Here is a 13,519-nt window from a genome sequence, read left to right as displayed (position 1 = left end):
GCATTGGGCTTTCTGCTCAGCAGGGAGCCTGCTTCCTCCTCTCTCTCTGCCTGCCTCTCTGCTTACTTGTGATTTCTCTCTGTCAAATAAATAAATAAAATCTTTAAAAAAAAAAAAAAAAGATTAAAAACTGACTAAATTCTTAAACCGGCATTCCTAAACTGACTTAATTCCTAAACGGGCATTTTTGCCTTTATATAAAATAACTTTTATATAAAGAATACCTCTCTTTGTCTTGATTCTTAAGTCAAATCCTTATTGGAACTCTTGGGGTCATCAGAGGAAACCGAGGTAATGTTTGAAAATACAGACTTGCAATTACTAGTGATTAAGGATTGTTACGTGTTTCATACATAAAAATAGAACTGTCATCATCATTCTTATACAAAACTCTTTCATATATGAATAAGTTATAAGTAAGTTTAATGCTGGCTCTTTGATGGTAAATTTGGTTCAGCAAATGAAATTTGCTAGAAGAAATGAACAGTTGGTTGAAGAGCACTGCCTTACATGTTCAACCTAATTAATGTATTAAAAGAAAAACAATTTCATATTTCCTGACTGTGACTTCTTCATATTTATTAAATTGTGCCATCTGTTACTTGACTTGCAGCTGCAGCATGTGATAAATTAGAGTCTCTATCTGTGACCAGGCCAATGATACCAGTTAGGAAGCTGAGAGCAACAGCAATGAGAAAAATAGTACAAACAAGATGGTTTCCATCCTCACTTCCCCTCCAATTGTCTGTCTCTATTTAATATTTCTCAGGAGGGTGTGCATGATATGACATGTTATGTGTGCATGCATATGTTTGACAGAAAAAGCTCTATGGGAGAGTTAAGGAGGTACTTTTAAATCCAGAATGGTGGGTCTAATAGAAAAATGAGCTGAGCTGATAGGACTGAGTCATTTTTGTTGCCTTTTTGTAGATTTCACAGACAGTTTCTTGGATCATCAGGAGATATATATATATATTATAGTCTTCTTCACTCTTGTCCTTCTACCTGGCTTCATGAAAACTGCATAGCATAACCAGTCAATGCTCATGACTAGCCTTGAGGGCTTAACTGCTCATGATACAGAATGTAAATATTTAATTCTCCAGCTAGTTCCAGTAAAGATTCCTCTAGCAAATACTCAAATAAATTTAAAAACAAAGAACAGATAATGAGCAATAATGGAATAGCACAGCTTTTTTTGGCAATAAAATATAGTTTCTCTTTGCATTGCATTTCTGTCAATATCAAGAATCACGTGGGGGACCTGGATTGCTCAGGCTGTTAAGCGTCTGCCTTAAGTTCAGGTCACAATAACAGGGTCCTGGGATCGAGTCATGTGTTGGGGGCTGTCTGCTCATCAGAGAGTCTGCTTCTCCTTGTTCTACTTCTCCCTCTTCCTCTCCCTCTGTGCTCTGCTCACTCTCAAATAAATAAATAAAAATCTTCAAAAAAAAGTCACAAACTAATGGACAGCTGGAGAGACATGAGATGAACCCAAGAAAAATATGCTTCCTTTTATTTTTTATTTTTTTAAAGATTTTATTCATCATTTACTTTAGAAACAGAGGAAGAGAGCACACACGTGCATGAGCAGGGGGAGGGGCAGAGGAAGAGGGAGAGAATCTTATGTGGACTCAGTACTGAGCGCAGAGCCCAACAAAAGGCTCCCTGTCACAACCCTGAGATCATGACCTGAGCCAAAACCAAGAGTCAGACACTTAATGGACTGAGCTACTTAGGCACCCCTGCTTCCATTTATAGAACGCAAAACTTACAGGTTTGGTTGAAATAGTCACTCAGTTCATTTGTTGAACACTTGTAGAAACTTAGGCCCAAAACGTAATGTGATTTGAATGCTTAAAAAAACCTGTTCTCAATCACATGTTTCACCCTATGCTTGGCTTCAGATTAGAGCCATAGGTACAAGAAAATGGAGGGGGGCAGGAGTCAATTTTTCCCTTTTCACACTGTTGAATTGTAACAGTTTTGATAAACATTTGGAGCTAGATTTTACATAACGAATTGGCAAATCTGCGTTGCTCAGCTAACATAAATCTTTAATATTCTGTGTTGGACAAAGAAATATTTCCATGACTATTTCATTAAGGAGATTGTCAATTTGATTATTGTGATATTTCTGTGACACTTTCCTAGGTATGAGATCAATTTGATTGTCATAAATTAAACTGATTAAGAATTTAGTTGATTTTATTTAATAGATTATTTTAATTGAAAAAAAAAACAGCGTCAAATCAAAAAACATAAAAATAAGTTTTCAGGATTTTTAATTAATCTGACAGCTCAATCATGTTATTAAAATTGAATGGTTTTCACATTGAGATACCACCTTACACCAGTTAGAATGGCCAAAATTAGCAAGACAGTAAACAACATGTGTTGGAGAGAATGTGGAGAAAGGGGAATCCTCTTACACTGTTGGTGGGAATGCAAATTGGTGCAGTCACTTTGGAAAACAGTGTGGAGATTCCTTAAGAAATTAAAAATAGAGCTACCCTATGACTCTGCAATTGCACTACTGTGTATTTATCCCAGATACTGATGTAGTGAAAAGAAGGGCCACCTGCACCCTAATGTTCAAGGCAGCAATGGCCACTGTCACCAAACTATGGAAAGAACCAAGATGCAACAGACAAATGGATAAAGAAGATATGGTCCATATACACAATGGAGTATTATGCCTCCATCAGAAAGGATGAATACCCAACTTTTGTATCAACATGGATGGGACTGGAAGAGATTATGCTGAGTGAAATAAGTCAAGTAGAGAGAGTCAATTATATGGTTTCGCTTACTTATGGAGCATAAGGAATAACATGGAGGACATCGGGAGATGGAGAGAAGTAAGTTGGGAGAAATCAGAGGGGGAGACAAACCATGAGAAACTGTGGATTCTGAGAAACAAACAAAGGGTTTGGGAGGGGAGAGGGGTGGGGGGTTGGGTGAGCCTGGTGGTGGGTATTATGGAAGGCACATATTGTATGGAGAACTGAGTGTGGTGCATAAACAGTGAATTCTGGAACACTGAAAAGAAATAAAATAAAATTGGGGCACCTGGGTGGCTCAGTGGGTTAAATCCTCTGCCTTCAGCTCGGGTCGTGATCTCAGGGTCCTGGGATCAGACCCCACATCAGGCTCTCTGCTCAGCGGGGAGCCTGCTTCCTCCTCTCTCTCTGCCTGCCTCTCTGCCAACTTGTGATCTCTGTCTGTCAAATAAATAAATAAAATCTTTTTAAAAAAAGAAAGAAAGAAAGAAAAGAAAAGAAAATGACAAAAAAAAAATGGTTTTTCACAAAAAGTTAACTCTTCCCTCTCCATCCATCCAAAGTGGAAGACAATGGACCTGCCAAAGGAAATGGCCCCAGAATTACTCCTGATCCATGGATATGTTATAATGAACCTCTGACATAAAATTTAAAAGATGTTTTAAAGTGAAACAATTTGGTGAGCATTTTGCAATGCTTCCAATTATCTGTTCCTTCACAATTTCATCTCCTCCCTCACTCCTCCACCAATCCTCTTGATTTAGAAGGTTCAGAGTCCTGCAGAAATCTATTGAACTCAGCTCAGAATCTCTTATATAGTGATTTTGAATCTATGGGGAACTTTAAAAGTTCTCAATGCCCATGTTGTGCCCCACACTAATTAAAAACTTCCTGAGTGGACATAGACATCAGTAAATTTTTTAAAACATACCAGGTTATTCCAAAATCTGGCCAAGGTTAAAATCCACTGCCATGAAGCAATAATTTGTAAAAATGATCTTTTTTTTTTTTTTTTTAAATAATAAGCTTCTGTGGAATGTTCAGGCATAGAGCTCTGAATGAAAGATGTCGTTTTGGCAATTTGGGATACACACTGTGGTTATGGGTGGAGTCATTAATTAAGCAGGAGAAGAGTGAGAATGTACTAAAGTGGAGAACCAAGGATGGAATGTTATGGGGAAAGATTATGTAGAAGGCACTGGAAGAAGAAAAGCCCGAGGTAACTGAGATGCAGAAAAAAGAAAAAAAAAGCAGAGTAAAGGAAGATACTAAAGTATTTCAACGACAAAATGATCAGGGTGCCTGTTGAGCCACTGACTCTTGGTTATCTTCAATCTCACTTCCAGAGATTCATCATCTGAAGGGTAAAGGAAGGTACAGGGATCTGAACTAAAAAAATAATAATAATAATCCCCAAGTGCTTTAAATATAAGTAGTATGTGGTACACAGGGTGAGAAATTGTCATGTGGGGTTTGTACTTAATCTGATTTTTAATTTATTGGTTACCCCTCTCTCACAGAGAGTCCACTGACCTTTTTATGTATATTTGTTGATTTCTATCACATAAACAAAATTCCTTCTTCCATTGACCTATATCTTTTACTTATTCTCTATCTCTCTCTTAAGAAAAGTTTTAAAACAGAAGTCTTAATCATGTTATCTGTTCTTACCCACCCTTTTCCTTCTTCCACCTTGGACCAGCTTGATGGGTACACAACCTGGATAGGTGTAAATGGCCACAAGTTTGGAAGGACCGTGCACTTGGTTTAGTGCCCTGCTCTCTGGAAATTATTAATGCATTATAAATGAGGGACCCTGCACTTTTACTTTACACTGAGCCTTGAAAATTATGGTCAGTCCTTCTTTCCTCACTACCTAACCATTGTAAAAAATCTCTGATTTTCAAATTCAATGAACGTTTTAAAGTCCTGCTTTCTTATTCTGATTCTTTTGTAGCATTTAATACTATTGATCATTTTTAAAAATATTTATTTATTTACCTTAGAGAGAGAGAGAGTGAGTATGGGTCGGGAAGGGCAGAGGAAGAGGGAGAGAGAATCTAAAGCAGACTACGGACTGAGCAGGAAGACTGCTGAGGGGATTGATGCCAGAACCTTAAGATCACGTCTTGAGCCTAAACCAAAAGTCAGAGGCTCAATGGGCACCCCGATCATTTTGTCTTTGAAATATTGAGTATCTTCCTTTACTCTGCTTTCTTTTCATTTTTCTGTGTTTCAGTTACCTCAAGCTTTTCTTCCTCCAGTGCCTTCTACATAATCTTTCCCCATAACATTCCATCCTTGGTTTTCCACTTTAGTACATTCTCACTCTTGCTCTGCTCACTAACTGATTTCACCCACACCCAGTGTATATCCCAAATTTCCAAAAATACATCTTTCATCCAGAGCTCTATGCCTGAACATTCCATAGAAGCTTATTATTAAAAAAAAAAAAAAAAAAAAAAAAAAAACTAGACATTTTATTTTTTCTAAATCTACTCTGATTCTCTAATACTTATCTGAATTATGGACTCATTGTTCTCTTTTTTATCCAAGTAAAAACTTGGAATCACCCTCAGCTCTCTAAGCCAAGTCCATGCTATATTCTTAATATCTCTGGAAAGTCATCTTTCTTGCCCATTCCCACCATCATTATTTCATTACAGACCTTTATAATTTCTAACCCACAACTGAAATATTGTTGTAAGTATTTTCTTTGTTTGGGGCCTCTGAATTCCCTATTTTCAATGTAGCTGAAGAGATCTTTCAAGTATACAAATCAAACCATGGAATCCTTAAAATCCCAGGGAATTGTTTAATCCTAAAATCCAAATCCTAAAACAGCCCCTGATAATTGTTCTCAACTCTAACAAATCAAATACTTTCTTCACATAGCAAATGTCTTGTAAAAAAAAAATTATTAACATTAAGGAAAATTCATTAAAAAAATTTATACCTACAGTAACAATTGTAAAAAGCAATATAATGTCTTTATATATATATATGGAAAAATAAAATGAAAGTCATTTTATTAAAAGTATATTTATTTCAGCATTTGAGTATTTGAGAACAACTGCTTTGGAAGACAACCCAAAAGACTTATGGTTATCTATATATATATCTATGTAAATATCTATATCTATATCTATACATATATATATCTATAATGAATATTGCTGATATTTATTATTCTTTTTTACTGCCCTATAGTTGACATACAATGTCTATATATGATAATTAAAGTTCATGAGCAATGTTACTGCTATGAACCCTGATGGAATTTTGCAAAATAATAGACAATTCTTTATAAAATTCTAAGCAAAAGAAAAGTACAGACTTCCCTTACTTTGCATGGGAGTTGCAATACTGGAAAATTCAGTCTATAGTTAAAAAATAAATAAAACTATTCAAACTATTTATTGTTTTATGATAAATGGATTTGGTTTTAGGCACATGTAATTATAAATAGATTTGTATCTATAACAAAAGAAGGGACATTGGAAATCATGCAACATGTGGAACTAGAATTTATAGGGCAAGACTGTGCCTCATGCTGTAAGGTGACAAGCTTTGCTGGCACCTATTCACCAAATGACACTCCATAAACTTCCATTGAGAACAGAAGCAGTCAGACTTTTTATATGCTTAATGCCCATCCCCCCCACCCTACTCCTTCTATCTTGTACAAATGCTCCATTTACTGCAGTATGAACAACTACTTTGTGTCAAGTGGGTTTCATTGGGGCCCCCATCATATCCCACAGGAACATCTATTTTTTCTGAATTCCAAACCACAAAGTTTGAAAGAATCTCAAAGATATTCACCCATTCAAATTGTGCACTACCATTTAAGTGTTTGGTGGAATCTGTATTCTTTCCAGGATCACTTTCTTGGGTAAGGTCCAGACACTCATATCTCAGGGAATATATATTTATGCAAAAAATCAATTCCAGGATGAGATACTTTCCGACATGTATAAATTTTAATTCTGTATCTATTCTTTGGACTTGAATGTCCCTTGAGAAACCCTTCTCTTCCTTAGCTGCTAAAATTATTAAAGAAATTGGACTAAACATCCTTGTAAACCTGCAGCACACATCTTTGTTTCAGTAGCACTCAGTATCTATGATTTGAAGCAGTCAAAAGAGGGTACAGATTCAATTGAACAATCAAGAATCATTCTTTTTTTTTTTTAAGATTTTATTTATTTATTTGACAGAGATCACAAGTAGGTAGAGAGGCAGGCAGAGAGGCAGGCAGAGAGGAGGAAGCAGTCTCCCCACTGAGCAGAAGGCCCAATGCGGGGCTGGATCCCATGACCCTGGGATCATGACCAGAGCCAAAGGCAGAGGCTTTAACCCACTGAGCCAACCAGGTACCACAAGAATCATTCTTACAATAAAGAAATTGTCAAACCATACTGGTATTTTCTTTTCCCTTTTACATTTCTTACTTTAATACAGAAACACTGCAACTATCTATAAAAATTATTTTGAGTATTTTAAGTTACCACGCTCAATTTCCCAGACTTCCTTGTAGCTGTATTCTGAATGCATAGTTGTTTCTTCTACTAAATCTCACTGTAATGACATTTCAAAGGAGAAAGGAAGGAAGAGGTTATCTTCCTTTGACATGGTACTGACTAAAAACAAGTTGTGACAGAGGCAAGTGTTTTGCTGGGCATTTCCCTCATTCCGGTATTGAGTTGCTAGTCTTCTAGGTATGAGGAAGTGTGATGTGTTACTCATAAAACCCACAGAAATAGACACTTTCTGAACTCAGGATCAAAGCTATTAATTTAAGGTTTAGTCTTAAATTCGGTAGAGGTTTGAACTCTTGCTTTTCACTCTTCCAGTCCTTCCAACTCTTTTGTAATGTGGTCTCTTTTTTCCCACATCAAAGTCCACTATGATTGAAATAAACCATAGCCCAGGGCATTTGTGGTATGTCAGAACTTAACATCAAAAAGATTTGCAGGTGAATTCATCACCTAATCTGGGATCCTGCAGAGAGGTACACTTGGAACAAGGTACAGATAAACACATCTACAAAATAGAATTCAAGAGAGTAATTCTTCTTGCTGTTGTTATTTCTTCTTATAGAACAAAAGAGCAGGCTCGTAAATAGACACTTTGGACTCAGGTATAATTTATTCAGACTTTAGGTGCCTCCTTTATAGGAAACTGCTGGGAGATATAAATCTCTAGAAATGGAGATTGTCATCACCCTTAGATCTTTGAGGCATGCCCTTCAGAGGGAAAAAGTACCCACAGTATTGAAAAGAAGTTGCAGTCCCTTTACTTCAGAGTGAGGGTCTCATGCTTAGCTGTCTTAATACCAGGCAACCCAAAGAAATCTCTGGGGTCAATCACTGGACAATCATAATTGTCTTCATAGGGGGTATAGCTCAGTGGTAGAGCATTTGACTGCATAATTGCCTTCATAAATACCTAGAATGCTGTCTCTACCCTATAGTGATTGATTTAGCCACAAATTCCAGTAAGTATACTAACAAATAGTTTATGTTCTGGGAAAATAATCTAAAAGTAACTTCAAGCTTAATTAAGAAACTTACATGATATGAAAGTTGTAGTATCCAAGCATCATAATTAAAATTCTTCAGAGTAGGTTATGAGAGGCTTAAATTAGAACAAAGTGGCATGTCTATTGCTGATTTTCATTCCTCAAATAAAGCTTTTTATCACTTAGATATTATTAGTCACTGTTAAATTAGAAATCCATGTATAAACCTGTAATAATCATTTCCATCAGAAAAGTTATTTGGATTTTTCAGTGATGTATTTTTATGGTCATTTTTTATCTGATAAGTTAGCATTTCACAGAGAGACTGCGTGAAAAAATAAAATCTTAAAAATAGGATTTTCAACCAAAATTTCTTCCCACGCACATAAATATGAATGATGTAAACTTTCATTATATGGGGAAATTAAAAATAAAGTTTTTATAGTGATAAACTTGAGACCTTAATCTGTAGAAATGGCCAAAAAAAATTGGAGATAGGAAGATTGACAAATCTAATAAGCAATGGTAAAGTAAAAACTAAAACAAAACAAAAACACTAGCAGCATGACCAACAAATGTATATGCTGCTTAGGTGAAAAATCCCCAGTATGGAAGCAATTAAATGTTCTATGCTTCTGCTGTCTTCCCATTATGATTCTTCCATTATTTTCACAAGCTGCATTAGGATGCTTCAAGATGATTGACATTTCCAGAAGCTCCATGCTATTCATTGTGTTCCTGGCATGGAATGAGTAGATGCCCCAGAAAATATAATTATTTTCTCCTCTAATTTTGTCATGAGAATTCATATTCTTCACTGTACGAAAAATAAAACCAGGTAACAAGAAATTTTATAAATTCCAAATATTGCAATTCGAGATACTTACTGATTTAGGTCTGTGTAAATAAATATCATTTATATTTTATGTCTCTTTAAAATTCAGTCTATTTCATAATGGCTATTTTCAGATAAGAATATATTGAATTGTGAAAAAATCTTCTCATATCAATAAATTTAGCCTATATTCTCTTTTTACAAATGTAGTGCTATATAGCACTTATTACAGAGAAAACAACTATTTTTGGACACTTTATGTATTTATTTGATGTCTTGCCATTTTAAACAATATTGCAATAAATAGTTTTGTATATATATTTTTACCTACATTTCTGATTACTTTTCTCAGAACGACTTCCTAGAAATTGAAACACTATATCAATTTAAATCAACACTTAAATATGATTCTCTAATGTGCCCTTTGGAGACACTAATGGAACTATGGACTTGACACAGAAAAATGTATATTTGCAAACAAACTTCTGTGATGTTTAGAGGACACATGTCTCTTCAGAAAGCCCATTTATAGACATTCATCCAGGAAATTATTTAGGCCATGTTAAGGTCATTTATGCTATACTATAATCCCATGTTCATAAAAATATATTCATACAATTACCAAAAAAATCTATCCTAAAAGGTTACTGATGATTTTGTTGGTGAGGTGGTGATAGATGAAAATGTAATGTCGTAATGTTTGAGCACCATATCAAAAACATGTTCTACTTTTATAATCAGCATGGGAAAAATTATTTTTGAGGATTTTTATTGTACAAACAGACCTTACCTTGTCCTTCAAATTCTATTCAACTTATAACAGTGTCCCTATCAATTCACAGCCAAAATTCTTGAAAGTTTATTTCATACTGTGTTTCTACTTAAAGCCTAGCCACTCTTCACTTGACTGCTATCAGGGTTTCCCTCCTGCTATTCTCTTGAAAATGTTCTTAGCAAGTAAGCTATGACTCTTAATTTCTTAAATCCAGCCATTTTCTGGCTGCTAATAATAGTAAAGTAACTAATCATGGACCCACTCACCTGCTAATTATAATTATAAGCAAAAAAATGAGACCTAGTCTCTTGAAGGAATTTGTAAATCAAAATCAAGAACCAAGTCTTAGCAGTAAAGATTAAGTCCCAGGAATAAGGTATTTTTTGTTTGTTTTCTGTTTTCTGTTTTGTCTTTGTTTTGTTTTGTTTGTTTGTTTTTAAAGCCTATAAGTAAGCATCTACAAGATCAAGGTGATACTAATTTAGCAAATTTTTCTAAAAACTAAAAAGTAAAAATTTCTGTTGCTAGTACAAAACACAAAGCTCTACAGAGAAAGATAACAAAACGCAGGGCTCTACAATATGTCACTCATAATGTCCATTATACAATTAAAAACTCACTAGACATGCGAAGAAACAGAAAACATATGACCCATGGCCAAGAGAAAAATCAGTCAATAGATGTTGATACTCAGACCACCTAAATGTTGGAATTGCTAAAACAGCATGGGAAAAGAAGTGTAGTAAATATGTTTAAAAGTCTGCAGGAAGTAATAAACATATTGAATGAAGAAGAATTTCAAGAGAGATATGGCAACTTTAAGAAAGAATGTATATCTTATAAGAAAGAAACAATGTATACCTTAAAATAAAATGCTTATCAATATTTTTTTTAAAAGTATTGCTTAGGATAAGAAGAAAAGATGGGTTAACTCAAGGAAAAGTCAATAAAAATCATTAAAACTCAAGACAATTATATAAAAAATTTTTCAATTTTACTTTACAAAGTAGCCCATGTGTCCAGACAGTTCAACACTCTACAGAAAACTACAAAGGAAAACACTCTAAGCATATTATATATTCATCAAAAATACATGTCTCAAATGAAATAAAGACATTTCAGAAAAAAAAAACTAGTAGAATTTTTTAAGAGCAAATCTTCACTATGAAAAATAAATACATAGTAATAGAAAGAGAGAGACAGATTTGTTCATTCTGAAGAAAATAATACAGATACAAATTTTTGGTCCATAAGAAGGAATGAAGAATGCTGGAAGGGATAAATGTGAATAATTACAAAATACTCATTAATTTTTTAAATGCTTTGAAAATCAGCTGACTACTTAACAGAAAAGTGATAATAATGCATCATTGGGTTAATATCATAAATAGAAATAAAATATATGGCAACAATAGCACAAAGGATGGAAATAGATGTAAACAAAATTAACTTGACATAAAATTTGTTTAATTGAAGTGATATATTAATCATGTATTATTAATTCACAGTAGACTATAATAAATTCAAGGTGAATATAATAATCCCTAGAAAAATCAATAAAATATAATTTAAAATTATAAGTAAAATGCCAACAGATAAGATAGAATAAAATGTTTTAAAATATTCATTAATCCAAACGAAAACACAAAAAGTAACCAAAAAACAAATAGCAAGACAGTTGACTTAAACTAAAGCATCTCAATCATTACAGTAAATATAAATAGATAAACAGTTTGAATTAAACTGAAATCGTGAGACTGGAGAAAATAAGCAAGACCAACAATATGCTATTTATCAGAGATATAATTGAACTACAAATCCAATAAATATTTTGTAATTCTTATCCTATTTAACATAACTGAATTATATTTTTAAGAACTAGTTTTCTCATATGGATCATTTCTAGCCATCTAAATGATTTTTTGTGATAGTCATTATTAGCCATAATACCAATAGCTAAAATTTATGGAATGTTTGCTGTGTATTTCTGATGTTAAGATTTGTTTATAAGCACGGTCTTTTAAAATAATTACATCAAATTACTATATAGTAGTTAACTATGACATTGTTATTTCATAGACAATACAACAGGTAGAGAGGAGACCAATAACTTATTTTAGGTCACATATCTAGTAACTGAATTCAAACAATGTAACTCAAAGCTCTCTCAATTTTGTCCAGTCACCTGAGTAACATCTACCTTCAGCTCAGGTCATTATCCCAGGATCCTGGGATTGAGTTCCACATTGGACTCCCTGCTCCGTGGGGAACCTGCTTCTCCCTCTCCCCCTCCCCCTGCTTGTGCTCTCTCTTTGTCAAATAAATAAATTCTTTAAAAAAAAAGTTTATTAAAAAAAAGCACTCTCAATTTTGTAACTTCTGTCCACTTCTCCATGCATCTATCTGAACTCAGATTTTATCACACCATTCTGCTGCTTATACCCTCTTAATGGCTTCTTACTGCTCTTGGTGTAATGACAAAACTTTGCAATGTAAGTTCTACATATTCTCTAGCCATCCAAACATTGTCAATTCCCAAATCTACCTTGCTATAGTTCAACTGTGATTCTTCTGACTTGCTCATACACCCAGTCTTCCAGGTTTCTGTGTAACTCAAACCTTCCGTCTGTTTTAGGATCCATTTCATGTTCTATATCTTGCTGGTTTTCTGCTTTCTAGTGCTCATGACTTACTAGGTCATTCTGAGCAGTGACATCAAGCACACATTTACCTTACGAGAATTTGGTTAAGACTGAAAAGCTAATATTAAACAATTTGCTTTTTTTTGTATAGCCCTTAAACAGAAACTATTTTATATTGTATTAACTTTTAAAAGTGCTACACTGAAGGGGAAAGAAAAAGTGTTATAACTGAAGGGGAGAAGAAAAACCCAGCTCTGTTACTCAAAACCACCAACAGTATGTTGGGCTCAGTTAAAATAAAACAAAACAATCTCTATACCCTTACAGTGGCTGTCCAGATTAAAAAAAAAAAAAGTCTTTATTACAATTAGTATTGACTTTTAGCATTGTTGACCCTGGATGACATTCTACAGTGCCTCACCTCCTCACACTCCAGGACTTTACTTCTCCCACCCATCCATTCTTTCCTCCTCTGTGGTCCTAGTTTGTTCACTGAGCAATGACATATTTGCAAACCACATGTTATTAGGATAATCACATTCCTTTTTTGTTGCTGTTGGTAAAATTTATGTTTTTTATTTTAATTCCAGTGTAGTTAGCGAGTTAGAAAACATTGTTATATTAGTTTCAGGTATACAATATAGTGATTCAACAATTAAATACAACAATTGTGTTATGCTAATTAGGTAAATTTTGGTTGCACCTAAGGATGGGGACTGGTTGCCAAGAGACCCAACTGTCATCAAGAATGAGTGTACTTTTGGGCACCTGGGTGGCTCAGTCCATTAAGCAACTGCCTTTGGCTCAGGTCATGATCTCAGGGTCCTGGGATCAAGCCCAACATTGGGCTCCCTACTCAGCAAGGAGTCTGCCTCTAGCCCAGCTCATGCTCTCTTTCTCTTGCTTTCTCTGTCTCTTAAATAAATAAAATCTTTAAAAAAATATGATTGTACTCTTAAT

This window comes from Lutra lutra, chromosome 12, assembly GCF_902655055.1.
Source record: "Lutra lutra chromosome 12, mLutLut1.2, whole genome shotgun sequence".
NCBI classification, from domain to species: Eukaryota; Metazoa; Chordata; class Mammalia; order Carnivora; family Mustelidae; genus Lutra; species Lutra lutra.
This window is presented reverse-complemented; position numbering follows the sequence as displayed.